The sequence below is a fragment of the Coregonus clupeaformis genome, unplaced genomic scaffold (assembly GCF_020615455.1).
Source record: "Coregonus clupeaformis isolate EN_2021a unplaced genomic scaffold, ASM2061545v1 scaf3381, whole genome shotgun sequence".
NCBI classification, from domain to species: Eukaryota; Metazoa; Chordata; class Actinopteri; order Salmoniformes; family Salmonidae; genus Coregonus; species Coregonus clupeaformis.
Genome location: NW_025536835.1, coordinates 1 through 25,440, shown reverse-complemented (window position 1 = coordinate 25,440; position 25,440 = coordinate 1). Strand labels below are relative to the sequence as shown.

The 25,440-nt window shown below is 43.0% G+C and overlaps 1 pseudogene; it reads right to left on the bottom strand.

Moving 5' to 3' along the window:
* Positions 1-1,758: 1,758 nt before the first annotated feature.
* On the bottom strand, positions 1,759-25,244 carry LOC123489867 (annotated as a pseudogene).
* Positions 25,245-25,440: the final 196 nt, after the last annotated feature.

Below are 25,440 nucleotides of genomic sequence, written 5' to 3'. Positions count from 1 at the left end.
TTTGGGCACTACTATAAATTGTGATGCAATTCTGAGGTTTGATATTCAATTTAAAATATACTCTATTTTCACATTAACAATGACTTTAGGCCTGAATTGACTTTTGGCATAATTATGATATTCATTAAATTTTTTTGTGGAGAAAATGTATTCTCTTGGTAGTGTATTGACTAAGATTTTTGTAAAGATGAGCAGTTTTCAGAGTATTTTGGACTAGAAGGCTTTGCTCCAGTGAGAGGAGTATTGTACACCCTTGGTATGTATTTACACTGATTGTCCCTGTTCACGTTTTTTCAATATATACAAAACTTTCTTGATACAGAAATAAATACAAAAACAGACAAACTGTGTAACAGTTAAGACAACAAGATCATGTAAACATTACATCATAATTGATATCATAAAAAGAAAAGTTCACAATATTTTTTTGCATAAAATAAATATGCTATTTTTTGATGCCAAGAATACGTATATATTACATATGATTTAGATTGCATGAAGAGTAAAATAATACAATTAACAACCCCATGTGGATGGTGTGAGAATACAAAAACTGAAAGAGTTTGAAGGCACTTATACCCATTAGCTTGCAATGTCGACCTGAAGAAAAAAAAAAGTGCAATGCATATACAAGCTTAAACATTATGGGACAAGAAATGCCATTGAATGAAGTATAATTCTAGCATGAGGCACTAGAGTGCATTTTAAGCGCTTAAGCGAAGGTAATGGAGGACAATCTTTGGAATGTATGTATTAAAAGATTTGCATTACCAATTGTGAAGTAGGAGAGGGAATTTCTATAACAGAACAACTGGAATTGTAAATACAGGCCCCCACATCCCTATCCCCCTCACCCTCCAATCCAATTTGCTATAGATCCGCTTCACCCTTCACCTGAAGTACCTCATGTGTTCTAAATATTTTTTCAGTCCTTGAAAAAGCAACAGTGTGATGGAATCTGAGGACCACTTCATCTGCGCAGAAGCACTGCAACCACACTCACGCACTTGAAAGTGCAGGCAGACACACATAGCACACAGAGGTTTCAACAAGTCACTAAATTCAAGCCCTCTCACACACTCCTGCTTATGCCTCCAGTCAAACACAGCAGTCAAACATGAAAAGTTGCTGTGGAGCTTTGATTGGAGTTGACCATCATTTCTATCTTCTTCACATACCCTCTTCATCCACTCTATCGGGTGGGACTTCAGGGAATGGGATGGAACAGGAAGGCCAGGGAGCTACTGTAGGAGGTCAGGGAGTGCAGGGAGAGGTGGGTTGGGGATGGCACTACTAGGGGGCGCCGTAGTGTCACTACACATCCACATGGGTAAGGTGTCTGGAAGCGTGTGTTTTTGGCAGCTCCGCCTAAAGGTTAAAAGTACTCCGCTCCTCCTTCGGGGTTTGGCTCTCTGTGGAGGGAGAAATAGTCCATCCGTATCACAACATACACCACTTGGCAAACTCTGGTAACCTTACAATCTCATTAAAATAAATTATTCTTGTTGATGTTTGAGTAATTACAAGGAGCACTGATAAAATAATGAGTCCCTGGTTCTGAAGAGCAATTTGTAGAGAATCCTCTCATAAACACAGATGGAGACAGAGTCTACAGCCCTACTTGTCTGGCCTCAGCTTACATTTTGTGGTACTGCGGCTCTTCTTGGAGGAACTGGGCGCCGGTCCTGTTGTAGTCCACCGGGTCGGAGTGAGCCTTGCTGAGGTACTTGGTGTTCTGCGTGTTCGCCTCCATGGCTGTCACGTGCCGACCGGTCCTCGGTGTAGTCGAGGGGCGCCCTCCGAGCCGTCCCCCTCCATCTTCAGGAAGCCCCTGTGACCGTCCTCCAACGAGGAGCTCTCATCGTAGAAGAGTAGGCTGCGGGAGCGGACTAAACAGACACAAACGGAGACAAATAGAGGATGTTAATCACTGCCTTGATCCTCCAAACACTACAAAGGAACATAGAACCATTCCTATATTGTAAAAAATGAAAATGAACAGTAAAAAGTTGGGTTATTTTGAAGAATGGAATGGTTTGAGCAGTGACGGTCATCTGTATTCAGCAGGTGTGTGACGATCATGTGAGTTCTCCAGGGAGAACAACTCATTACAGCTTCCTGTGCCATGCTGACCTCATGTTTCTAAAGCAACCCAGCCCTCACCAACCAATTCTGAGTAGTCAGTAGGTCCATGTATGATTTCCATTTTGTTGTCATTAAGCTGAATATTATAACAGAAGGATATTGTGATTTCAGCTAACATACTCGCCTGAGTCTGTTGCTTTTGAAATACTACAAGATAAGATGTAATGCCACATTGACGTGTTATTCAACTACACGATGTTCCCTTTTACATTATTTCCAGAAATGCTGGCGGGCAAGCAACATATGACCTGAAAATATGTGGTATGTATGGGACAACCAACTAAATACTTTGTGTTTCTCATGCTGTAGATGGTAGACTATTCTAGGTCGGGGTTTCCCGAACTCGGTCCTGGGGCCCCCCCTGGATGCACGTTTAGGTTTTTTCCCTAGCACTACACAGCTGATTCAAATAACCAACTCATCATCAAGCTTTGATTATTCTAATCAGCTGTGTAGTGCTAGGGAAAAAAACAAAAAGTGCACCCATGGGGGGCCCCAGGACCGAGTTTCCTGAAACCCTGTTCTAGGTGACAGGTGAGGGGAAGGGGACATACCCTGGCTGGCTGTGTAGACATCAGCCGAGGGAGGCGAGGAGGACTTCACGGTATGGGACAGGGAGGAGAGCTCAGGCAGACAAGGCACAAGGGAGCCCAGCACCAGGAAAAAGCACAGCGCCACCACCTGGCGGGAGGGAACCAGAAACCGTCAACATGAGCGACATAAGCACAGTGTGCTAGTGAGGTTCTGTTCTCCAGCTGGGAAGGCTTTTGCCAGTTTGAGTTTATGGGGTCACCTCAGTGTGTTATAGTAGAGTAGGGCAGGCCATAAGCCAGTGACCCTGTCCATTGCAGTGAGTCTTTTCACAAACAAAGCAGTCATTTTCCATTTTTGACAGGCATGACTATCCGGTCCACGGAACACTAAACACACAGTATTTTAAGTCAGTGGGTAGCACAGAAAAATCCCCACATTTTTATGGGAATTTGCATTGTTTAGGAGAGTGAGAATGACGGTGCATGTGTGTATGAGAATAAATAGTATGCAAAGTACCATAAGGCATGTTCCTGTTTGCGTTGAGGCCATCTTGCAGGATTGGGGCACTTTTCCTGTGACCAGGGCTTGGAGTTTCTGGAGCTGCTGTAGTAGAGTTCTGGAGAGAGGAGGTAGAGAATACATGTTTCAGATTGACTAATAATACAACTGTATTCACTTACAGAATCTACAATACTGATCCTCATGTGAACTTAAAACATGTTCTCCACAACCATCCAGCTTAGCTCCAGCTGTTGGATAACACAAAGCTAGCCTCGCATATAGTACACACACAAACACGCACAGATGACTGACAGTGAAATTTCCCAGAAATGTATTGTAAATCCAAAAAATTATCCCTCTCCATCTGGCTATTTCCATGACTTTAGAGTGAGTACAAAGTCAACTAAGATTGAACATAAAATAAAAAATTACAAAAACAATCATAATTGTCTGGCTCTTCTGAGCATCCAGGAAAAAAGATCATGTGAGGATAACACATTGAGGAATCAGAGCTGGAAATTATATAAGACATCTGTACTTCTAGTGTGTGAGCCATGCTCCCACAGTCTCTCCCTCGCACCACAAAATACAAGCTTTGCCAAAATAGAAAGCAATTCAAAACCACTAGCAATGCAGACGCCCACTCGGACTCTACCTCCTCCATACATTTCTCTCTCCCTCTCCCTCTCCCTCTCCCTCTCCCTCTCTCTCTCCCTCTCTCTCTCTCTCTCTCTCTCTCTCTCTCTCTCTCTCTCTCTCTCTCTCTCTCTCTCTCTCTCTCTCTCTCTCTCTCTCTCTCTCTCTCTCCCCCTCTTTAGACATTAATTACTGTATGGTAGACAGGCATGAGTGTTGGGTCGGGCTGCAATAAGAAATAAAACCAGGTGAGCTTTCATATTTTCACCACGAGAGGGAGCATGTTGTACACTAATGCTAGAAAAGACATATCCAGTGTTGGCCTTCACATTACCCATGAAACTATTTGCCATAACCACAATTTGTGACTATAACACTTGTATAAAGTTTAAACACATGCAAACAGCTATACTAACTTTATATTGGTCCTTTGGGATACCCCAGATACACTATAACAATTTGCATGCTGTTAATACCAGAGATTGAAAATACAGTATATTCTGATAGAAGAAGAGCTTCATACAATGGTCTGTTTGGATATGAAGGTGATTATATATTTTTTGTCAAATCTTAAGAGGATAATTCTCATGGAATCTCTGGAAATTGAACATTAACGTCCCATATGAGGAATGTCCATTGCATCATCACGTTTGAATTGAATCATGGTTGGTCAGTGATTGCACAGTTGTGATCTATAAACCATATTGTTCCAAGGGACTAAAATAGACTGTGTAAAAGAAAAAGAAAAACACTAGTAGATCTTGACTGGGAAACATCTGCATGAGGGACTCTGTGACTCCTTTAACTTCTCAAGAGCTACCTTGGCCCTCCTCATGAACCAAAACTTTTCAGCCTTTATAATTTTAAGTACAGCATACACCTAGTATCCAGCTAACTGTATGCAAGATGCATACATCACCAGTAAAAAAATACAAAAATAAACTTGAGTACATTAGGACAACAGATTGCTTGTTGGGCTGCTATCTTGCATTGACAGATAAACCCATTTTGTCCTCTCTTTACCAGCCAAGGCATATGCTGTTGGAACACATGCCCCACACGTTGTTGCTAGCTGGCTCCTGTGTGTTCTATTTGGACTGCCTGCTAGGAGCTGAGTCAGAGGGATCTGTCTTTGTAGGAGGCCTGTGGTTTCCTTCTCAGGTTTCAAATTATTATGAGGCAGATTCGAGTGAGCACTTTTTGAGATGGTTCACTCTGTGCTGTAATTAGGGAGAGGTATACTGTCACGCTGTTACTTTGATCCAAGCAACTTTAAAGGCCCATTGTAAATTAAAGGCTGGCACAGTATAGTATAGTCTGTGTAGTCTGTGATGCCTTTTATTGAGCCCAATAACTTGCATTTGCACAATGGTCAACACTGTGAAAATGTCCCACCTAATGAAGGCTGTCGTAGTCACTGTTGAGTAGCAGTCAAATCAAAGACAGGTATCATGATTAGAAAAAGTTATCCAAGGCTTGCTTGAATCTTAAAATGGTTGTTCAGGGATGTGTCTTGCATCACTCAGAGCGTGCTCACACATGCACACACTCACACACATAAAGTCTGTCACTCAACGTCATGGCTCACCTGTTAGCACTCTCTAGTGTTTCCACCTTCTTCCACAGGTCACTGTTCTCAGACGTGTAGTTCTCCACCCTGTAAGACACAAAGTCACATACATACATTCAATCTGCACCTAGAACAACATAGAAGAGTGAGACAAATGCTTGCTGTGCTGAAGAATTAGGCTGTTTGACTGGCTGTCTGACTATTTGGAATATACATTCTTGATAGGCATAGTGGTAATCCTATAGTAACCTCTGTACCTCTGTAATGTACTTAGGTCTTACATATTAACTAAAAAAACAACAATGACCATGGATGGAAAGTTTCCTGGTAAAGAACAGTGCTCTCCAGAGGCCTTTGCTAGAGTGGACTAGGAGTGTTTGATTGTGTGTGACTCAGATGGCCCTGTGTGACCACATGCTTTAATGGACAAACGCCATTGGCATTAGCTAAGGAACAATCAAACAATGAAGGAGTGAAGAAATGAAAGAAGTGGAGAACAGGAATGACGAGAGAGAGGAGGAAAAAAGTTGGCAGACAGGAAAGGGGATAGTGTCCTACTTTTTCTCCAGGCACTCCACGTACTCCTTCTTCTTCCTGCGACTCTCCTGGGCAGATATCTAGACAGAGAAGGGAGATAGGGCTCCCCAAATCAATAACAGCTCATATGATAAAAGGGAGGATATTAAAATATTAATATTGCCCGTGGAAACACTACTTTGAGATTACAGGTCAAAAAAAGTATTGTGGTTACAAATAGGTTTTCTTGACTGAATCTACATTTTACTTTCCAGGATGTAAGGGTGGGTACCTTATTTTTGATTTTCCTGCGCACCCTCTTCAGTGCCTTCTCCTCGGTCTTGGTGAGGGCAGCTTGTTGGGTACGGGTAACCTTCAGCGATCAGGGGTGCGTTTCTCCTCCTCTGTCAGCATCAGGGGCCCTGAAGTGCCCTGTAGCTTCTGTGGAGAAATAAGGACACATTTTATGAATTGGTTATGAATTGGGAATCTATGGTACTGTGTATTATCTCTGTACACCAGGGCAGCTCCTAATGAAACGACTAAGGTGCTGGTCGGGGTCAGTGTGAGGATGTGGATATGAACTCCTAATATGTCCAGCAGCTGGGTTTGTCTGCAGCCCAGCTCATCGTGGGTGGCTCTACTGACGGGAAGGGCTTGGAGCTAGGCCGGGAACCTCCCTTCACTGATAGGGAACCATCCACAGTACTTACGTGTGGGGGCGGTAAGGAGGGTGAGGAGGATATGGCAGCGGAGGAGCGGGCCTGTGGCGGGCTGGGCTGGAAGGGGGCATGGAGTGGGGGCTCTGGGATCCATCACTGTCACTGCCATGGCTGCTGGGAGGGGTTGGGGGGAGCTGCAGCTGATCATCTGTGGGAGGGGGGGGGGACAGAAAATAGGGTTCCAATGGTTATGAAATGCATCACTTGCAATATGACCCATATGCTCAAAGCCTTTGTCCATCTAACCTCATGATGATATACAGTCACTGTATAATGAGACAGAGGGGACAAAAGTCTGACTTCATCTGTCGTGTGAGATCGAGCTGAAAATAGTTAATTTAACTTAAACAGTGGAAAGGAGCGGTGCAAATCCAGACCTCATAAAATGGTCAGTTTTGCCAAGACGTCCATAATTAAAATGGCAAATGACTTCCAGGACAGAGCCAGTTCAAACAGAGAGACAACTTAATTCCAGTAAGTAAGGCAGCCAGTGCTACTCTTATTCGTATTGCTTGATCCCATCCTCCCATCCACTTGTCAGCAGTAAGCCTCTGTGTAAGTATCTGAACTGAGCTCATACAGGGATGGAGTGAGGACTGTGTTTTCTTAAGATATCTGTGCCAGGCAGAATTTACCCCCGACATAGTTCCCAAACACCAGGCCAGACCCATGCTGGCATGACCCATGCATTTAGTTTGGTCTGAGTTCAGAGTACACAGGACCCAGGTTTTATTCTGTTATTACTGGAAACGGAGGTGAAGAATGGGAGAAAATTGACTTTGTCAAAGGCAGAGGCAGACACAATGCAGACGTTATTGTTCAGACTGCACTCTGTGGAGGAGGCAGGGCTAGACTGGACATGTGCTGCTGCTGGCTTGTGGTTACTGAATATAAGATTTATGGTCAACCAGATGGGATTCAGTCTTATATGGAGGTATTCCTCTGCACCATGAAGGCCGTCGCTGCAACCCCTGAACCAGTAAAAGTGTCTCTTTAACCGGGCTACTTTAATCTGCAGGCTGGTGGCTGAACAGGTCCAGCTGCATCTCTACAGGTGTATCTGGTCAGTTCTAGTTTCTACTCCAGTTGAATCCCTCTGTAGCTGAGGGCAGTCATTCCCTGTCTCTCTGATACACCCTTTAAAAAGATTGGGCAATCTGATGCTCCAGACAGAAATATTGAAAATGCGAATGCCAGATAGTATCTTGGCACATCAAAAAAGGCATTAGTGTGCAGAACTAAAAATATTGCCATTCTTGAGGAAGGGATAGAAGAGGAGAGGGAACAGAATCCTCCCTAGCTGGTTAGATCAACACTCAATCACCAGCACCACTACTCTAATAATATACCTGCAGCTTTACGTCTCAATGGGCTTTTTTCCATCTACCTTCATTAGCAATTAGATCAGAAAAAGACTACATGAATGAACAGAGACAGTCTCGTCTCGTATGTGTAGGAGAGAAAATGGAAAAGGAAAAGCTAGCAGGCTATAATTGGAAACACTTAATATCTGAATGAGCCATCACTAATAGTGTTTCATAGTGAAATACCTATTAGAAAATAACACATTATACATAAAAAGCAACACTTTTCATTATGTGTCACACTTGCTTGCAGTAATTGTTATTCCCATCCACCACAGCCTAGCCATTTACAATCACTTTAACTAATATTGACTAATTCAGCTGAACAAGAGAGCGATAGAACATGCAGGAGAAATAACATGCAGACCACTGTCTGGAAGAGGGGTCACCGGTGGTGTGTCATCAGGAATACACTGTAGTGAGTCACTGTGACGCTACGCTTCATGTCGGGTTTTCTACCCACGTATAAATAACACACTTGTAGAAGGCACTATGGCAGAATCAACTGGAGGTAACCGCCTGTGACACCTGCACATAACCTTTAAGATGAGAGAGGTAGGTCTTTGAGTGTGTAAAGGTCTCAAAAGAAACTGTGGCATCTAAATACTTTAATGAATGGTAACTTTAAAATATTAAAATATTTCTTAGAACAGCTGGATACATAAGCCCTTAATGATGTTTTAATGTCTTTAATGTAATCTTGCTTATTGTAATGGTTCTCACCTGAAGGGATGTTGAGGAACTGGTTGACCTCTCCAGGTTCATCTTTGATTGCGGGCGTGGGGTTGAGGTTCAACTCTTTGGAGCCCTGGAATAAGAGAGAAATAGTATTATTAACAGCCTAGTATTTGTATATGACAAGAGACATTCCAAGTGGTTCTGACAGTAAACACAGCTGAAGACGGTTCAAAACTATTTATATAACTGAAGAAAGAGAATCCATCTCCACCAATGGTTCTTGGAAGGGATCCAACTGGGAACCATGTAGCCAGGACACTCACCATTTGGAGGCCATTGGGCTACAAGGGTGAGACTTTTATAGTTCATTCTTACAGCTGGAACAAATTGGATTACCGTACCTAATCCTAAATATTCACAGAACTTTAAATATCCTATAAATTTGAAGATGTTCAAACTAAAATAACTATTGTGAAAAGAAACGCTAATCCAACTGTAATCATGTGTACAGGGCTATAGGCCTGGGAACCAGTGTTAACTGGTAATAGCTGTGCTGGGGTTCACATCTGACTGCTAAACCCCACCTCAGCCCCACAAACCATGAATTACTCCCATGGACAATGATGCATGAGTCACAGTGCTGGTCCTGTAGGGGTGCACTGTGTGAATGGTTTATTTCCTCCACTTACAACCTCAGTTTCTTTTCCTTTTAATGATCACATTTTTGACCTACATTTTGTGTAAAAAAATTGATTTTAGGCTGCTGTTCCAGCAAGACACTAGACTCCAAATTCGAAATTCATAGCTCTCCTTCAAACAGCTCAAGTTTTTTAGTTGAAGAGGAGAAAGCCATGAGATAGTCTTATGGCTTATAAAGAGGCTTAGTATTCCATAGCTCTTGACAAGCAGGAAACGCTTTCCGTAGTAATGGATTAGGATAGGTTCTGGGTGATAGGTTCTATGGCTGCAGTTTCTTACTGTATCCTCCGATGAGCTCCTGTGAGGTGGTGGGGCGAGGTTGAGAGGCTGGAAGGATGAGTTCCCCCATGAAGGGGACTGTAGAAGAAGGCTCTGCCTGTTGATCAGGCTCCTGCTTTACCAGGATGGCCGTCAGGTCCTGGCTGAAAGACCACATTCCTTCAAACTCTAGGGTAAAGAAAGAAGACAGGGTAAACTAATTAGTTGTATGTCTCAGGGATATCATTACATACCTAGCCATTCTGTAACATACAGTACTTTACATGAAAGACCATCAGGGGCTCAAACCAATAAGCCCCCTGTGTATTTCAAAGGGACACCTTGGGACACTACTAGAGGTGAGCAAGGTTGGGTGAGAGATCAGTGTACATTAAAGCAGCAGGTGTGACGCACATCTACAGAATGGATCCTCTTTTATGAGTCCAGGGCTAATGCGAAACAGCTGATTTTGAACCAATACTAAACTTAGAGGACTCTCTGCCTCCAAAATGAGTTTCCTCCTCCGTTAATAACCTCTGTGAAGATGGCAACAGTGAGAGGCCCGGTGAGTACAAAGCCTCTCCTGAAGAGGGCCGTACTGCAGTTTCAAAGTCAGGAGTAAAAGCACTCACAACCAGGGGTCCTCGTTAGCAGCCTGGTTTTTCCCTCATTTGTTTGCTGGCACCACGATTGGATCGATAAAACATTACAGAGGCTTATAAAAAGGTAGTAGGCAGGCTTTCAAGTTGTGCTCCTTAACAGAAGACAGGTTGGGGTGTGGGCGAGAATCCCATGGAGAGGGAGAGGAAAGGGAGCAGTGGGAGACTGATTATGGGGGAGGGTGTAAATCCCTCCCCCACTGGGGTTTTATGTCCACAGACTTTCCCACGGGAAACCCGAGTGGCGTCAAAATCTTCAATCCACTCAGCAAAGTCTACTGTATTGTCAACCTTGGCAACATCCTAAATTGTCCACAAGGAATAGATTACATTTTCACTTTGCTAAACACAATAAATAATGGACTGTAAGATGGGTGAAATATTGCTTATTACATGACAAAAAAAAGGCTTATTTTACAGTCGTAACAACTCCTAGGATTCTACATCAACAAGTCATAGCTTGCAATATTATGATGAGGCCTTGGCTTTTCTAAGGGAAGATTCCATCAGTGAAGCAACAGGATGCACTGAATGAATGCGACCAAGACCGCTAACTGTAACTGGCATGTCATTACAGATAATTGATCAAACCAACAGAACATCCAGGTCATTTTATGTACAGTATCTAGACATGACATTATTATATTCAGTAGCTCACATCTCAGAGGATGATTGCCTGAGGTAGAGTATCTCATGATAAGCTGTAGACCACACTATTTACCTAGAGAGTTTTCCATTTTTCATACATAATTTCCTACCAGCATGTTAAATGTGCAACCAGAGGAAGAAAAACTCTAGACAACCTTTACTCCACACACAGTGATGCGTACACTCGCCCTCCATTTGGCAAATCTGACCATAATTCTATCCCTCCTGACTCCTTACAAGCAAAAACTAAAGCAGTAAACACCATTAAAAAGTGGTCAGATGACGCAGATGCTAACCTACAGGACTGTTTTGCTAGCACAGACTGGAATATGTTCGGGATTCTTCCGATGGCGTTGATGTACACCACATCAGTCACTGGCTTCATCAATAAGTGCATCGATGACGTCGTCCCCCAAAGTGACCATACGTACATACCCCAACCAGAAGCCATGGATTACAGTCAACATCCGCACTGAGCTAAAGGGTAGAGCTGCCGCTTTCAGGAGCGAGACTCTAACCCAGACAGCTTATAAGAAATCCCTCTATCCCCTTAGACAACCATCAAACAGGCAAGGCATCAATACAGCACTAAGATTGAATCGTACTACACCGCTCCGACGCTCGTTGGATGTAGCGGGGCTTGCAAACTATTATAGACTACAAAGGAAGCACAGCCACGAGCTGCCAAGTGACACGAGCCTACCAGAGAGCTAAACTACTTCTATGCTCACTTCGAGGCAAGCAACACTGTAGCATGCATGAGAGCATCAGCTGTTCCAGACGACTGTGTGATCACGCTCTCCGTAGCCGATGTGAGTAAGACCTTTAAACAGGTCAACATTCACAAGGCTGCAGGGCCAAGGATTACCAGGGACGTGTACTCCGAGCATGCGCTGTGTCTTCACTGACATTTTCAACCTGTCCCCTGACTGAGTCTGTAATACCAACATGTTTCAAGCAGACCACCATAGTCCCTGTGCCCTAGAACACTTTTGGTTAATGGCACAACACTCTTAGCCACTAAGCTACCTGCCGCCCCCTGTGGTCATGGCTCACATCAACACCATTATCCCAGAAACCCTAGACCCACTCCAATTTGCATACCGCCCCAAAGATCCACAAATGATGCAATCTCTATTGCACTCCCACTGCCCTTTCACACCTGGACAGGAACACCTACGTGAGAAGGCTATTCATTGATTACAGCTCAGCGTTCAACACCATAGTGCCCTCAAAGCTCATCACTAAGCTAAGGACCCTGGGACTAAACACCTCCCTCTGCAACTGGATCCTGGACTTCCTGACGGGCCGCCCCCAGGTGGTAAGGGTAGGGTAACAACACATCTGCCACGCTGATCCTCAACACGGGGGCCCCCTCAGGGAGTGCATACTCAGTCCCCTCCTGTACTCCCTGTTCACCCATGACTGCATGGCCAGGCACCGACTCCAACACCATCATTAAGTTTGCAGACGACACAACAGTGGTGGGCCTGATCACCGACAATGATGAGACAGCCTATGGGAGGAGGTCAGAGACCTGGCCGTGAGATGCCAGGATAACAACCTCTCCCTCAACATGATCAAGACAAAGGAGATGATTGTGGACTACAGGAAAAGGAGGACCGAGCACACCCCCATTCTCATCGACGGGCCTGTAGTGGAGCAGGTTGAGAGCTTCAATTTCCTTGGTGTCCACATCACCAACAAACTATCATGGTCCAAACACACCAAGACAGCCGTGAAGAGGGCACGACAAAGCCTATTCCCTCTCAGAGACTGAAAAGATTTGGCATGGGTCCTCAGATCCTCAAAAGGTTATACAGCTGCACCATCGAGAGCATCCTGACTGGTTGCATCACTGTCTGGTATGGCAACTGCTGGGCCTCCCACCGCAAGGCACTACATAGGTAGTGCGTACGGCCCAGCACATCACCTGGGGCCAAGCCTCCTGCCATCAGGACCTCTATACCAGGCGGTCTCAGAGGATGGCCCTAAAAATTGTCAAAGACTCAAGCAACGCCAGTCATAGACTGTTCTCTCTGCTTCCGCATGCGCGTTACCGGAGCGCCAGTCTAGGTCCAAAGGCTTCTTAACAGCTTCTACCCCAAAGCCATAAGACTCCTGAACAGCTAATCAAATGGCTCCCTGGACTATTTGCATTGTCCCCTGTGTCGTGGCCCTGAGGAAGCTTCAGGTTTGCCTTTGAAGTTTACAGGCAGGTCAGTATAGTTAGTGGGACTCCCCTCACTCAGCATCTAAGTGGATTGGGGCAGGGGCCTGGGAGCTCATTAGCCAGGCTATGAGAGGGGATGGCAGTTTGATCTCCACACATTACACCTAGGAGGAGAGCAGTAAAACAGCTAGACACCCCCCTTTTAACAGCCAACTTCTTTAACAATGGGCTTTTTACAGTGATTGGGGCAAAGGGGAGGAATCAAATCTGCATTGGCAGCAGTGCTCTCTGGGTGTCTCTGCTCTGTCGAGCAGTTTGTGAACTTGACTGCTATGGTAGTGCTGTGCTTCTACAGTCATGGTCAAAGGTTTTGAGAATGACACAAGTATTGGTCTTCACAAAGTTCGCTGCTTTAGTGTTATGAGATATTTTTGTCAGTATTTGCAGTGTTGCAGTGTTGACCCCTTCTTTTTCAAGACCTCTGCAATCCGCCCTGGCATGCTGTCAATTCACTTCTGGGCCACATCCTTACTGATGGCAGCCCATTCTTGCATAATCAATGCTTGGAGTTTGTCAGAATTTGTGGAGTTTTGTTTGTCCATCCGCCTCTTGAGGATAGACCACAAGTTCTCAATGGGATTAAGGTCTGGGAGTTTCTTGGCCATGGACCCAAAATGTTGATGTTTTGTTCCCGAGCCACTTAGTTATCACTTTTGCCTTATGGCAAGGTGCTCCATCATGCTGGAAAAGGCATTGGTCGGTCACAAACTGTTCTTGGATTGTTGGGAGAGTTGCTCTCAGAGGATGTGTTGGTACCATTCTTTATTAACGGCTGTGTTCTTAGGCAAAATTGTGAGTGAGCCCACTCCCTTGGCTGAGAAGCAACCCCACACATGAATGGTCTCAGGATGCTTTACTGTTGGCATGACACAGGACTGATGGTAGCTCTCACCTTGTCTTCTCCGGACAAGGTGTTTTCAGGATGCCCCAAACAATCGGAAAGGGGATTCATCAGAGAAAATGACTTTACCCCAGTCCTCAGCAGGCCAATCCCTGTACCTTTTGCAGAATATCAGTCTGTCCCTGATGTTTTTCCTGGAGAGAGGTGGCTTCTTTGCTGCCCTTCTTGACACCAGGCCATCCTCCAAAAGTATTTGCCTCACTGTGCATGCAGATGCACTCACATCTGCCTGCTGCCATTCCTGAGCAAGCTCTGCACTGGTGGTGCCCCGATCCAGCAGCTGAATCAACTTTAGGAGACGTTCCTGGGGCTTTCTGGAGTTCATTTTCATGGCAAAGAGGGACTTTGCAATTAATTGCAATTCATCTGATCACTCTTCATGACATTCTGGAGTATATGCAAATTGCCATCATCAAAACTGAGGCAGCAGACTTTGTGAAAATTATATTAGTGTCATTCTCAAAACGTTTGACCATGACTGTACATGCACACTTTCATATTGACATTCAGTGGAAAGAATGTGTGTGGCCATGATCCCATATGAATCGATTTCATTAGATTCCATCCGTTTGTGGATTCCATCCATTGTTCCATACATCTTACTGGGGATTCCTGTATTCTTTTTGGGGCCAGTGATTTAACGTTCCATGTGTGAGACTGTGGTTTTTAACACACTGTTTAGTCCAATGTTATGCATTCAGTCTATCCTAAGCCCAAACTCTGTGTGACGCAACCCTTTCTGAGAGCCAATGCAGTTTTCCCCCCCCTTCTATTCCCTGGCCCAAAGCACAAGGGAAAGAAAGGAGAAACATTTCCAGCTTGGAGTCATTGCAAGGGCTGCAGAAGCCACATGGTGTGTGTGTGTGTGTGTGTGTGTGTGTGTGTGTGTGTGTGTGTGTGTGTGTGTGTGTGTGTGTGTGTGTGTGTGTGTGTGTGTGTGTGTTGCTACTGCCTGGAATGCCCTGACTTGCTTTCCTTGATTCCTCCAGGGTGGGCAGGGCTTGGCTGGGAGTGTACTATGTGAGCTTGGCTCCTTGGATGGTTCTCTGTGCGGCACGGGAGCGTCAGGAGATAGGGCAGGAGGGCGCGGATACAAGAGGAAATAGATCTGATATAGCTATTCTAGTGACGTAGGACTTATACTACTATCAAACTAAAGACCTTGTACCCTAGCAGTCCTGCTGGTGGATCTCTTGTTTTTGGTCCTGAAGTAATATTTAGCGAAAACATTGTGCTGTAGATGTATTGTTTCTTGTTTTATTTTGGCCAAAGCATCAATAAATTGCCAATTAGCTGGGAAGAAGAGAACTAATGATGAACAAGATCAAAGAAGAAGAACCAAAAAGAATGCTTTTCATACCTGCTTCCTCATCCATTTTGATGGACATGGAGGGGCTCTGGGGAGCAGAGTCTCCCGCTCAGGGAGTAGCTGTGTTCTTGCTGGATGTCAGGGTTGGGTGGGTCCATTTCCATGTCCAGCAGTGGGTTCCTGTCGGCCAGGAGGTGGTCATCAAAGAAGCTGCTGAACAGCTCGTTGGAGAAGTCCTCCATCTGCTCCGAGAAGTGCTGCAAAAAACAAAATCACCAACAAACATTCATCACATTGGACCGCCTTTAATCAGAAAATGATGTAATCGACTCCCATACCAAAATATACAAATGTATGCCTGCTCTTGGAAGTATGAGTCATACCATTTTCACACATGGAGTCCTTGGGTTCTATGCATTAGGCCACCTGTGCATGCTTCAGTTTTTCCACTACTTTAGTTTAGCTTATCAGACAGTGAGTCACTGCTGGTGTGCAGAATCAGAACAGCTCTATTAAAATCCCTAGGGACACAGTCTGGTACTCTGCTGTACTGTTTTAGATAACCCCTGTATTCCACATTACAGACCAGTTCACATTTACTTTCTCTACACTCCACCTCCTCTCAAACCAGCTATGCCTAATGAATACCAACAACACATACCACTAATTGCATGTCAGGCACAATGATCAACATGACTAGCTATAATTAAAAACAGGCCAACAGGCTCCACACGTTTTTCCCAGATGTGTAACAGCTATGCTCTAAAGACTTTATATCACCCATGTTATGCAGAGGGGAAACACAATAATAGCTAGAGCTGCTATAAAATACATTTTTACAACAGTAAACGTAATGTGAAGAATGCAGATTATTTCATACCCATTATCTGGTTGAAATAAATTAATTGAATTACAACTCAGAAATAATAGAAACCCCATAGAGTGGCGGCTGAACTGTGGAGTCAACACATGTATGACTGTATTAGTCAATCCAGAGCCTGAAGGGCTTCATGAGTTTGCATTGAAGGACATCAATATCACAGACATGTTGAGACATGTTGAATCACCCTGAAAATAAGAACATTTGTGGAGATTTGTGTTTAATTTTAACATATCTACATCTTTAATTACATCAATTGCACATGAATGCTTGCTTCTGGGTTGGCTTTGGGTAGGTTGACATTAATCACAGTGAATAGAATTCCAGAGCCACCATCACTCCATCTCTTATCAAAGAGATGAAAGTTGTTCATGTACCTCACCAATGTACAGTATGTGAGTTGTATACCTTTACAAGTATGAGACATGCAACTATTCACAGTACAGCTGACCTGTGGGACAGTTTATTTGCTGTAGAGGGGAGTGTCGAGGTATGACCTGTAACCCAGGCATGAGAAGCTGCACAACTGTCAAACAGAAGGCAATGAACGCCCCTACAGCACCAAAGACATGCCTGTTTCACCATGTGCTGGGCCTCTCCACATGCCTAAACATTGTGAATTCTGTGACAGGAAAAACAACATAGATCGAGCCCTGGCCATGTGTTATTTCCACAGAAGGCTGTATCATCATACAAACAAAATATCTACATTTGTTGATAGTATTTAGGCCTAACAGTGTTAGACCTTTTGAGATGATCTTCCTAGTGCAGGTGAATCAATTTCAATCAGTACTACACATTCACCCTAATTGTCATGTTCTCATGATAAGGATTGGGATAAAGTGCAAGGGAGTCCATAAAGGGCTCACTCTCCTTAGTTTGCTCCTACATTATCTAGTACACAAAAACTTAACCGGATATCAAACACCATTAAATAGAGCTGATGTCGGTCGAGAGCAGCATATGCTAAAGAAAGGCACACTGGCAATACTAGATGATCCGGCTTATTTATTGATGCAACACCATTGCCGTCAGCAGGCACACTAACCACTATAGCTGAGTGCGCAACAGAATAAACAGTCCCACCCAGAACCTTTCATGTACAGCAGGGAGGTTCCTGTTGTGCACTGTGTGTGCGGATGTCTTGCGGACCAAGATAATCCAGACTGAACTGGTGATATGTTTCACTACCAAGCCAAGAACAAGGTGAGCCTTATGGTGGTTGGAAAAGACAAACACAATCACAATCTGTATATTAAACATATAAATGGTTGGTTTTGCGGGCTGCAGGTTGTCGCCTCATTCGAGTTGGATCACTGCCAGAATTTCCCAAGCAATTTGAAATTTGGGGAGTTAGCTCCTTTGAAAATGGACAAATACACAAACAAATTGAAAACTATTTTATAAAGTCACACAATATCACTTCAGCGCATGCTCCTGTGCGAGTTTCTCGGTACTCTGGTTCAGTCTGTCATGGTGATGATGATGCAACCGTTGCTGATGCAAGCCCTCAAAAGTTTCACATATGGCCTTGTCCTCAGCACCCCAGAGACCAGGATGTGGAATTTCAGAGGCAGACAGAGGGACCTTTTTCTCCCTCATGGCACTTAAATAGCATTTTAAGGAGACCCAATTACTGAATTTGGGTCATATTTGGGACGTATTAAAAATAACACTTTTTTCTTGGTGGAGTTACTATGAAAATTGTTTGCACATGAACCCACTAGAAATGTGAAGCAGGAAAGCCAAAAGATCACAGTTCTTTGGGGAGTTGCCCCTCATATGAAATTGTCTCTAGATTGCTAATTATGCTGTAGCCAGATCACCAGACAGCAGGCTTTGAAGTACACCAAGTGCATACCAAGATGGTAATTGCATGCAAAATGATTAAGGAAACATTTTGATTCTCAGCTAGAATGAGACAGAGAAAGCTTGCTTTTGAACAGCAAACAGATCATGAGAATTCATTATAGTTTTGGCACTCAAGTTCTTCTCTCGTCTATCATTTTAGCGGTGATGATGGCAGACAATAATTACAGTGGTCTGTCAGAATGGGATGGGAAGAGAAACACGCTAAGCACCTTGAGGGAAACATATCTTCCCTGTCTGGGGTGGAGAAAATACCCTTTCTGCTGCCCCAGATGTTCCCTCAACCCTCGCTGGCCCATCTCTGCCATCTGGGGCAGCTGGTAACAGGTCTGGACAGACAGGAAGCCCCATAGAGGGGAAGGGCTGCTGGGTGCTACTCTTTCTGGGAGCCCTCTCATTAAAACTCTCTGTGGCTAAGAGAGAGAAAGATAGACCACTATGCTATAAGGAACCGAAGAGGTTAAAATGCTCCAGAGAAACTCGACTCCCAACTCTACACCCCACCGCCTGAGCAATTAGGCTCTGGGCGTTGTCTGTGCAGATACCTAGCAGCCTGTCTAAACTCACTTATGCCCTTCTAAAGCAAACTATGATAATAGATGCAGGAAGTCCTCTGCAGTTATGGATTTGGAAACCAAATTGTGTATTTTCAGAAACCACAGGCACAGGGATACATGTACAGAATTCCTGGGAGTATTGTACTAACTGTGATTGCAAACAAGGAAAGTGTTTTGTTTGGCTTGTTCGGAAAGGGTGGAATGTTAGCATATCTTTCTGCAACATTCTGACATTCTACCACACACTAAATAAGCCCTATAAACCTACCCTCCTATCATTGAAGTTGCTAGTATTTCTAGTGAGGCACTAATCATATCAAGTATTGCACTCTCTCCTAGCACACAGTATCACATTTGGTGAAAAGAAAGCATAAATAAATGTCTTAGCAGTAGACTTAGTAAACGCTGCACTGAAGTCAAGCAGCTCATGTAATACCAATGTGCTTCTCCAGCATTCCTTCTGGTAATACAAAAACGATGCTCAGCTCTGTACCAACCACATGACCAAATTAGCCAGGCACTTGCAGAAGGAAACTGGAGCTGCAAGGTTCGCAATGGAGCAACACAGCAGCAGGAGAAAATGTGCGTTTGTAAAAGGAAAATTAAATCGGCCAATAAAAAGTTTGGGCCGGAGGCCCAAGCCAAGAAAGCTGCTAACTCTCAGGGATCTACGGGAATTACTGTTATCACTCAAATGCTTGGCTGATCTGTGAGATTTCTTGTTGCTGTGAGAGGGAGAAAGAATGAGCGATATTACATATTTATAAGAACAATTATTATTTGAAAAATGGTGCTTAAGAATGCAGTTAAAAACTGAAAAATCAACAGAGAACTTATGAGCACCACTATACTGTTGATGATCTGAGTATGTTAAGTTTGACATACAGGAAAGAATATCTAGAAGACAAATGCTACATTAGAACGGGAGGAAATTCCAAGCTGAAAACATATGCATTTCAAATCAGCTGTGATCCATAAAGATTCACTTTCTGACAGCTTGACCTAATCTGACCTCAATGAAAACCTCTTAAGTAAGTGCAAACATTTGGACTTGAGACTACTCCATCCAAATATTCACATCTCAACTTTAAGGGCCTGGTCACATGTCTTCGCGCTTGTCACATTGCCCTGGCTCCCAAATTGGACCAGATGCTACAAGATTAGCCTGAAGTATGCGTCTGATGCTTTACAATTTACAATTTATGTGCATAATGCTAAGGTGTGCACACCTCAAGCTCTTAGGATAAAGGTGCAGAGAGGTTTTGAAGTGTACTCCACATCCCCTATTCTCATCTACTCCCTGCTGTTTGAGAAACATTTGGAAGTACTTCCATTTAAATCAAATTACAATATTCCAACAAAATACATGTGTTCCATTTATACTCCTTACATCTGTATTATCATTATCACTTATTTCTAAAGCTCTCAAATCACCAGATTCACACTCACTACTCCTGCTCCTCTTTAATTTATTCAATCTAGTGTTTAGGTTGAGGCAGCAGTCCCATGGCTTAATTCCCTCATGAGCGCGGTGAGCACCCCTAAAGTATAGAAGTCAGACCCACGAGCTCCCATCCCCCCACTTTCCCTGAGTGGAAAGGCCTGGTTTCTTAATTCCAGTGCAGATGCTTTCTTTAGCAAGCAGAGGGTTTGAAAACTCACAACCACTGAGACGCTTCTGTGTCTCACTCTGACTAGTTTTACTTTAAGGGACTGTTTGATCCATTTCAGACTGTGATAATTAGGAACCAAAAATATTATTGTTGAGGAGATCACTTTCTCACCTCAAGCTCCAGGGTCCTAAAGTCTTTGTCTTTGCTGCTGTCATCTGTGGCCCACGTACTACACTATCACTTTAATCACTTCTCAATTTTCTCCACTTCAACCTCACAAATTTTTCACTGCCTGTTGCACTTCCTGTACTAATAATTACCTTAAGCCACTTAATAGACTAAAGTGTGAACTTCAAGTACTATCTTCTTGAATAATCAAAATTACCATTGAGCTTTGAAAGAATCTACAGCCTTGTGCCAGCAAAGGTTAACACCAGTCCACAATGTTACTCATCAAAGACCGCAAGTTATTGTGTCGAAAATGGGTCAGGAACAGAATCCCTGTTATATTTAATCCAATTCATATCATATACATCATTCAGGTTCTTTTAGTCTTATCCTTCCTATAAGTCATAAACAGATAATACCATCAATTCTTCATTTGGTTACTAATATGAATGTGCTTTTCATTTTTCTTACCCATCATACTCATAGATGTGTAGTTGATATACAAAAATACTTACTAAATGTCCCTTATGTGTCCTCATCCTCTCCCTGAAATCTATCCCTAACTCCATCCCTAACAATGTGTTTCCAGATTAAGTCTGGCTTCTTCTGTTCTTTACAGAGCTGGTTACCAGACACTACAACATTGACTGATTTACAGACTGAAACTGCCCACCACCTTTTATACAAAATAATATTAAATTGACATATCTACTTGTCTCTGACACTGATCAGCCAAACAACTCACAGTTCCATTTAGTACCATATAGGCTAGTCGAAAACCACAAGGCTAACATTCATAGGGTGACTTATGATACAATGCTGCAGATATCTACTCTTTGTAAGCTTGGAGGATGGTGGGTACTTCAACTCCACAATGGCATGATCCTCTTATTCAAGATGTACAAAGTATCTTAATGTGATAGAAGGGAAATGCGTGAAGGAAATACTCATGCAGAAATAAATAAAATACATGAAACTGCCCTGAAAATGGGCTATAGGCTAGTCCGTTCATTGAAGCTCTATTACTCAATTCTAAATCAATATCTATTTCGAAGCCCATAATATAGCTACTATATTTCAATCTCTTCTATTTATTGATACCATCATTTCTGTTCCTAAATGTTCTAAAATCCACACATTTTCCTGGCCTACAGATGTTATTCTTCTAAGAGCAATAGAGCATGGGCAAGCGATTTTTTTTAAACAAGTATGACCCGCATTTTTAACTCAATTCAGTAACATTTGAGGCACGCACCATCATCAAAGACAAAACACTACTGTTTTGACAGTACATGCTTTGTAAATTGTGGTTCCTCTGTGCTCAGCTGGTAGAGCCGGCGCTTGCTACGCCAAGGTAGTGGTTCGATCCCGGACCACCCATACACAAAAAATTATCCATACTGTAAGTCGCTTTGGATAAAAGCGTCTGCTAAATCATTTTATTTTATCTCCCTGCATACCACGGTTAATTATTTCTGCTGTGCTCTTCACCTACTCACCACCACACCTTTCTATTCACCTCAAACACAGTTAAACTATTCCTTGAATTTAATCTTTCTCATACATCTTAGTTCATCACGTTTCTCTTTAATGGCCTTCCCTGACAACCACATTATATTTACAGTACAGTCCTTAAGAAAGTATTCACACCCCTACTCTTTCCACATTTTGTTGTAGTTACAAAGGTGGGATTCCGCAATGTCTCTGCAATGTCAAAGTGAAAATAAACTGGAAAAGAAAACATTGGATTAATGGAAAATAAATATTCCAACCCCTTGAGTCAATACATGTTAAAATCATCTTTGGCAGCTGTGAGTCTTTTTCTCGGTACGTCTCTAAGCTTTGCAAACCTGAATTTACATATTTTCCCATTATTCTTTAAATTCTTCAACTCTATCAAGTTGGTTGTTGATCATTGCTAGACAGCCATTTTCAAGTCTTGCCATAGATTTTAACCAATTTAATCAAAACTGTAACTATTCCTCAGAAATTCAATGTCGTCTTGATTTATAATAAAACTAATCACTACTATACTATTTTCTACATTTTTCTGAATTCGCCAATGCTTATTTATAGCAGAGGGTATCAATCAAACTCCTCACACTGATCGTTATAATATAATCACTTTATTTACCACTTGAAAGGTGGAAGTTTGTAGCTGGGGTTTATGTTCCTTAGCAAAACACATGTAGCAGAAAGTGTAAATGATTGTAAGATCTATCCAATGCATCCATTTTGGTAGACTGGTTTCTGTCTGCTTCTTTTTGCATGCATGCATGAATTTTCAAAATATTACATAACTTTGCTAGCATAGCCATCCATTATACTGGCTCCAAAAACAACAGTAAAGCTCGACTATCCCTGTGGAACCTAGTGAAAGAATTCTAATGCCTACTCCCCCTGCCAAAATGTCCTTTCCTCCCCCCACTCTATTAGTGTGTCTCGACCTGCAAGCCCTCTTGCTATTTTCCGCATGCCCAGTCACCTCCATCACCTATGCACTAGCCGCGTGGCTTGTGTGGGCCGGTGTGTTGGCCATCACCTGCCAGCTGGGATCACCCCTCTTCCACCAACACACACACTTGCAATCCGGCACTTGCAGGTGCAGTTCCATTGATGTGCATCCCATACAAGTGAATTTTAACTTCTGTAGTCTAACTACAATATGCTACTACCTTTTATCTGATAAAATTGGTCTTATCATTTTAAATAAAGTGGGATAACCAACTCCAAATATAAATACCTGCAAACTCATTACAAGTCGGGTAATCCATGCAAAAGGAATACACCCTCTGACACATTTCTGAATCTATCACAAATATGCAAATCTCCACACCATAGCATCCCCTAGTAATGTGCCACACTTTCTGATCTTAACACTACACATAGCCTGCAGTTATCTGATTTACCCACCCATGCAATTACCTAAAATGTAGGGTGTTTAGAAAGTGTTTAGCAGAAGAAGTGTCATCAAAGGCAGCATACGAAAACCCCAAGGGCAGCCATGGAATTCTAACTCCAACTATAAATAAAAAAGTAGCACACAGAAAACCTAAACAGTTGAAATCCTTAAATACCCCTATATTTACAATAATAGTTGTAAAACAAACACTGCCTGTACTTGCCTCCCCCTTCTTCCAAGGCTGTCAGTGTGTCATTTTTGTTGTAATTTTTAAAGATATAAAAGGAGTTCTTTCACTGAAGAGCCCCACTGAACCTCATCGCTTCTGCCTACAGAGGGGCTTCAGCAGGAGTCTGTGCAGGGGGAAGCAGTAGCAGTTTCCCGTAAGGTGCTCACTGCACACACACAGAGCCTCATTCACTCTCATACAGCACTGAGGTGACAGTCAGTTGCTACAAGTCTGAATTTATTCACACTCAAAAAGACAGATTGGTCCTCTCACTCCCTGTCTCATGTCCCTAACCCCCCCACAATCAAGCCATTGAGGCCAGGGGAACTGGCCCCAGGCCTCCTACATACCCTCACCAGCTGGGAGAATGTGGAGAGGACATCTGGGTCATTATAAGTCTACCTCAGGAAATCCCCATTGGGAAGCACCCTCATCCCTCAAGTGTCCCAAGTGCATTAAGTCGCTCTGGATAAGGCGTCTTGCTAAATATTGAAAATGCAAAATGAAAATGTAATGCATTACTAGTTGAGCTGATGTGCTGATTCAGTGTGAATGCCATTATTCACATAATTTCCATTCATCTGTGTGGAAGCATTTCCAGTTAAACCTCTGTATGTCCTATAGGTGCCTGGATACGATGAAACATTGACCCATTGGGGAAGTAGTTAAAGATACAACCACCACCACTCTCTCCTCAGAAGAATGAGTCATCATGAACATACAAACCTAATGGGATCCTTTCCAGATTGCTCACCACTTCTGTAATAGCCCATTAGTTGGTCCAGTTTTCCAGCAGCTATAACAATTCTGTCTCCATCTCTTGTGGTGGGGATGTTTAGTCTTGGTACAGTTTGTCATTTTCAGTGACATTTACTCTTGATCTGTATGTAATGTGCTAATATTTAACTTATTGAAATGGGAAATATTCTCTTCAATTGGATCAATCTTGACCATCATAAAAGTGTGATAGTTTTCACATCTGTCACAACAGTCTTTACAAATGCACTGAAGCCGGATGCATGAGCAGGATCAACTCCACGTAACACGCCCACTTTTAGGTCGGCACGATTGGGAATGAATTTGCTGAATTACACAGCTGAGCAAATTAAACAGCAGTAACCATGCCGGCTGTTTATCTTTCGTAATCGTTTCAGACACGCCTTCTTGACGAACCAGCACCGTTCTCTGACGTGCATTGGATATTTGCAGTGCAGACTCACGCTTAATTGTTCCATAAATCAGGTTATTACAGCATAATACCCCATCTATCACAATCGAGACAGAAAAACACTGCTGACACCATGAACATTGAAACATTTCATCGCATGGGCTATGGGCATACAGCCAATAATAGATCAAAACATCTGGAGAATAACAGCGACACATGATTTACGTTGCATTACAGTTTGTCAATCACTATGTGCGTAAATAGTGTTATATTGTAGACTAGAAAATTAACATCTGCACATACCACATTGTTGAGAAAATCCCCCTTCATTCAAATCCTCAAGGTCCAACAGGTTGGCACTGGGAAAAAGTTTATCCGGGGCAGGAATTGTCCAGAATGGTGTCCATAAGTGCAATTACTATAATTAAATTCTATGATAAAATATATTTTCACAAAAGCAATAGAAGGTAAATAGTTTAAAATGTTAAAAACGGATACAGCAGCTGTTTTGAAGCTACTCTGTTCACCGAGCTGTCTTTATACAACTATAATTTTGTTATGCATCCCCCACTCAATAGGTTGTTGTGCTTATTAAGATACTATTTTAGATTTTATATGCGTTATTATGATGTGTGTGTCCTCCTCTAGTTCAATCAAATCAGTACATCAGCTGCCTCTTCC